Genomic DNA, 6000 nt, shown 5'->3' with positions numbered 1-6000 from the left:
TTGGCTTATACTCTTACACTGCTCCTTTTTCTTTTCTATTTTTCTCTCTTTACACTTTTCTCTCTTTACACTTCACGGCTCTTTCCCCTTGCTCCCCTAAGGCCTGGATACCCTTTCCTTTCACCGCCCTCTCTTCTCTTTCCTCTCTCTTCCTCACCACGGATTGATTCAAAGTAACATCTCACCAGCTGCGCTTAGACGCTCACTTCACATTTGGCGCCTAACTAAGCTCAAAAATCAATCAAATCAATCAATCAATCAATCAATTATATACGGTAATTAAAATAAATATAATTCAATTTAAATTAAAATAAATCTCAGTTTAACTTTTTAACTACTTTTTTGGTTTTGTGTTTTTGAGAATAATGTATTATTGACTGACATCACCTCAACAAATCACAGCTCTGGGGGGATTCTACGGATCTGTCTGAAATTTGTAAAAGAAAAAAAAAAAAAGATTTTGATAAACATATATATATATATATATATTTAATTCACTCCATATTTATTATTCACAGAGGAGCAAAACTAGAGAGGGAGATTGACACCAGATGACTACATTTTTAAAAACTCTGTAAAGTTACCTTTTTAAAATGTTTGCAACCTTTGGGTTTTGAGTTTTGATAAACTGAAAAATAATTAAAAAGACATTGAAGTAAAACTTCAGCATTGGTTTTGATTTTTACTGAACAGACTCTCTAGTGTTGTTAACTCATCATATAACAACAATCACATTTTGTTATATCATCCCTGTGCCTAGATGACCAACAGCAACTGGCACAGTGCCAGTGATTCTGCTAAGTTGGCTGAAAAAAACCCCCAAAGATTTTCATATTGTTTTAATAATAATTTAATTCACTCTATTATTTCTAGGGGAGCATGAGAATGAAACAAGCTGACTTAATGTAAATAAAAAAATCCCAATTTAAATCCTAATTAAATTTCTAATCCTTTTTTTTACAACTTAAATGCCTGTGTGACTTTGTAATTACTTGTGCCAAGATGACTGATAGCACTGTAGCAATGTACAGAGCTGAAAATTCTGCTGAGTTGGCTGAAATTTGTCAAAAATGTCCCCATGCCATTTGGCGTAATTGGCCATTGCTCTTCCATCATCCCACCTTCTATGGGGGCATTCCTGCTTGTAGGGGTTGGGGTGATGTGGTAAAGCTGCTGGATGCATGTTGGGCATCATCTGGGATCCCATAGGAGGTTTAGACATCATGGAGCTCGGCCCAGAGCCCATTTGACCACTCCCCTACCAATGACCAGAATACATGCCTAGTTGTGGTAGTTGTGGTATCTGGTGGTGAGCACCATAGGGAAGCAGCGGCTGTTTTTGTGGGTCACCCATGATCCCCCTGAATGAGGAGGAACTGGGATGTGGCCCTTACCAGGGGCTTCAGTGCCTGGCCCTTGCATAGTGTATTCTGACAGCTCTCTAACCACCTAGCCTTAATTGAGGCATATGTTATGTGAAAATCAATGAACATTTTGTCATGGTTGACACTGCCAATTGCTATAGAGAGGCTGAAGGGGCTCTTTAAAATTTTGCTATGGCCCCCCCCTCCCATTATCTTTAGTTATGTTTTGTATGACAAAAGCAGCCACATTTTCTGATCTTGCATCAATAGATCCCATCAGACAGATGGACAGGTGGATATCTGATTGCTCTCTATTTGGAGATAGTCTCCCTTTACAATGAAAAATTGGAAAAGTTCCTGTTCTTTGAAACATGCAGTAGTGGTGCGCAACGTGCTGCCAACAATAAACTACCAACAATAAAGAAATAAAAAGTGGCATATTGTATGACATCATAATATAGTACACAATTAAAAGACTTGAGCCAGTAGACTTTCCGAGAACCATCAATGTCAGCAATGGTGGACACCTCTGAATACGATCATCCATGGCTAAAAGTTGCTTGCCATTTTATTATATGTTGTTTCTGCATTGTCGGTTAAACAAAAATAAAATAAAAAATCCTTTTGTTTGTAGACCTCAGTAACTAGACATGTGCATATTGAAATATTTTGTTTCGGAATTTCGTTTTTTGTCCGAAAAATATAATTATTTAGTTACTTACGAAATTTGATTTTTTTATTTACTTTGTTTCGTTAAAAAATGCATTTGTCCAAAAATCCGAATTATCCACGGTCGAATCTGTCAATTGAAGGCTTATGGTGTCTGTCGGATGTTCTAAGAAGATTCGACGAAGCAGATAAACTGTACAACGCCACAATCGTACATTTTCGGTCGAATACTCCACCCACAAGCTATAGTGAATTCTAATGTTGTATGACTAGTAATAATTATATTTATTAAGTATTACTAGTCAACCAACATTAGAATTCTTCTATAGCCTATGGGCGGAGCATTTGACCATAAATGTCCATTCGTGGCGATCGTATGTTTTTAGCTGCTTTGTTGAATCTTCATGCCTCTATAATGTTGAATCGTTTCTCTTTATGTCGAATCTTCATGTCTCTATAATATCGACTCTTTTCTCTCTATGTCGACTCTTTTCTCTCTATGTCGACTTTTTTCTCTCTATGCCGAATCTTCATGTCTCTATGATGTCAAATCTTTTCTCTCTGTGTCGAATAATCTCAGACTAATGGAGTTAGGTTAGGCACATTCAACCGCAGGTTCAATAGACACAGATCGCTATTGTCACCGTCATGTCGAATCTTCTATCTATATCGAACTGTTGTCGCTAGGGACGGGCTATCTGTTTGAGTCGAACAGCAAACAATTTGGGGTGTTTGCGGCAAATTAGAAAAGCAGCGGAACACCCTTTAAAAGTCTATGGGAGAAATCTAAAGTGCTAATTTTAAAGGTTAATATGCAAGTTATTGTCATAAAAAGTGTTTGGGGACCTGGGTCCTGCCCCAGGGGACATGTTACAATGCTTAAAGTGAAACAATAAAAGTGAAATATTCCTTTAAATCTTGTACCTGGGGGGTGTCTATAGTATGCCTGTAAAGTAATGCATGTTTACTGACAAAAGGTGGAGTTGCACTAGAAAATAAATATGCCTTCACAGGTCATATGAACATAAGTGAAAGGACCATGAATGGGATGACAGTGAAAAAATTTATATATATAGAGTCCAACAATGTATCAACTCTGTGTAGTAGCGCACTACTACATGGGTGAAAATGATAATCTGGGATCACCGCTCGCTGGTAATGCTGACCCTTACCGAAATTAAAGATCCTGGCGGATCAGCAAGAACAGGTAGCCAAAACACATGAACTGCAACTGAGGCCTGCCTCTTGATGCGATCTTCCAAGGAGTCCACCAGTGACATAACCAAAAAAAACAAAACTGATATAGTGTAAAACTGTATGGTGGTCAATACACACAGGACATCCCCCAGTGACTGGCAACAAACAGTGTGAAGTGAAGAGGAGAACCACCACCAGTGTACACACTGACCCTTACCAGAGCCCTTGATCCCTGAGGATCGGATAAAGCAGAGGGGATGTATACAGCATGGAGCAATGGATCGTCCTAATAACAGAGGGCCAGATCCTCAAAAGAGATACGGCGGAGTAACTGCTGTTACTCCATCGTATCCCTTGTCCTAACTTTGGAACTGATCCACAGAAGCAGTTTTCCAAAGTTAGGCAGAAGATCCGGCATGTGTAATTGAATTACACTGCCGAATCTTAGGATGCAGTACCGCATCCGCCGCTGGGGGCATTTCAAGTCGAAATGCCGTTTCTAGTATGCAAATTAGCACTTAAGGCGATCCACAAAGCTTTCCAGCTTCGTTTTGTCGCCGTAAGTTTTAGTTTGCAAGTGTAAAACTAGGGCTGATGTTACAAAGTGTAAACTAGTCACACCATGTAAAAGCCCATTCCAGCGACGGCATTTGGTATGCATTCCCGAGGGAGAACTCCACGGCAATTTGTAAAAACAAAACCGGCATGGGTTCCCCCCCAGGAGCATACCAGGCCCTTAGGTCTGGTATGGGTTGTAAGGAGACCCCCCTCCGCCGAAAAATCGACGTAGGGGGTCCCCCTACAATCCATACCAGACCCGTATCCAAAACTCGGCGTAACGTAACTTCGCGCATGCGCAGTACGGCCGGCGCGGGAGCGCGCCTCATTTAAATGGGACTCGCCCCATTTGAATAGGAACGCCTTGCGCCGGTGGAATTTTAGTTACACAGCCTGAAATTTCTAGATAAGTGCTTTGTGGATCGGGCACTTAGGTAGAAATTTTAAGGCAGTGTAACTTAAATGGGATTTTTTAAGTTACGCCAGGTTTTTGTGGATCTGGCCCAGAGTCCTCAGATTCGCCAATGCATAGCAGGATGACCATAGGAAAGAAGACTCAAAATAGCGTGATACCGTATGGGAAATTTAATAAAAAATAAGTAGCACACTAAGGCCGGGTACTCACGAACAAACATGTACGGTGAAAGCGGTCCGTCGGACCGTTTTCACCGTACATGTCTGCCAGAGGCCTTCTGTACGATGGAAGTCCGCGCGTAAACATTACGCGTGGCGTGTCCGCGTCGTCGCCGCGACGATGACGCGGCGATGACGCGGAGACGTGGGCGGGCCTGCCATTTAAAGGCTTCCACGCATGCGTCGAAGTCATTCGACGCATGCGAGGGACGGCGGGCGCCTGGACATGTACGGTAGGTCTGTACTGACGACCGTACATGTCCGAGCGGGCAGGATTCCAGCGGACGGTTTTAAAACACGTCCAGGAATATTTGTCCGCTGGGAAAAAGCCCGGCGGGCAAATGTTTGCTGGAATTCGGCCCGCTCGCGCCCACACACGACCAAACATGTATGCTGAAACTGGCCCGCGGACCAGTTTCAGCATACATGTTTGGTCGTGTGTACGGGGCCTTACAGTTAGGAAGTATAAAACAGCATGTATAAAAAGCCGGCCAGTAAACAGAACGGAATCATCCTCAGTTTGCGGTGACGTCAGCACGTCACCGCAAACTGAGGACGATTCCGTTCTGTTTACCGGCCGGCTTTTATATATAGAGCCCCTGCTCTATATAGTTCAGGAAAGACTTTCAGTTAGGCCTCGTACACACGACCGAACATGTCCGCTGAAACTGGTCCACGGACCAGTTTCCGCGGACATGTTCGGTCGTGTGTAGGGCCTACCGGACAATTTTACGGCCTAGCGGACAGGTTTCCAGCGGACAAAAGTTTCTTAGCATGCTAAGAAACTTGTCCGCTGGAAAGCTGTACGTCTAACCAGCGGACCGAAATCCCGCATTGCGTGGAAGCATTGAACTTGCGTGTTAGAGAACGTCGGTGTCTTCTACGTCACCGCGTTCTCTGTCCGCTGGGATTTTGGTGTGATGGTGTGTACACACATCAGACCAAAAGATCCCAGCAGGATCCGCGGACCGTTTTCATCGGACATGTCTGGTCGTGTGTACAATGCCTCAGAGAAGGTCAGTGTAGACACCAATAGCTACTGTATTGCTGTGCATCCCCTATGGAACACTAATATGGGAAAAATGTACTTCTGTGACAAGAGTGTCACTGGTGCTCTCAATGTTTAGAGCTTAATAAAACTATATCTTCCTATGTCGTTCTGATTTGGCCTTTTGTATTCCCTGTGACCTGTACTATTATTGAAATAATAAAAACATTGAACAAGAAAAAAAGAGCTGCATATTAGGGCAGTTGTAATTACAGAGCTCTAAAAATAGTAGGAAGACTGTCACTCCTTAGTTTACTGTGAAAGTTCTGAAGATTGGTGAATAAAATTAAAACTTAAAGGGGTTGTAAAGCTTTGTGTTTTTTCACCTTAATGTATTTTATACATTAAGGTGAAAAAACACCTTGCACTCTCCGCCCCCCCCCCTTTTTTACTTACCTGAGCCCCGAATCGCAGTGGGCGGGATCCCGCGTCCTTCTCTTTAATTCTGATCGGCTCCTCATTGGATCGATTGATAGCAGGGCAGCCGTTGGCTCCCTCTGCTGCCAATCAAATCCAGTGATCCGGGGGCGG

Source organism: Rana temporaria, chromosome 4, assembly GCF_905171775.1.
Source record: "Rana temporaria chromosome 4, aRanTem1.1, whole genome shotgun sequence".
Taxonomy (NCBI): Eukaryota; Metazoa; Chordata; class Amphibia; order Anura; family Ranidae; genus Rana; species Rana temporaria.
Note: the sequence above shows the minus strand (reverse complement) of the source record.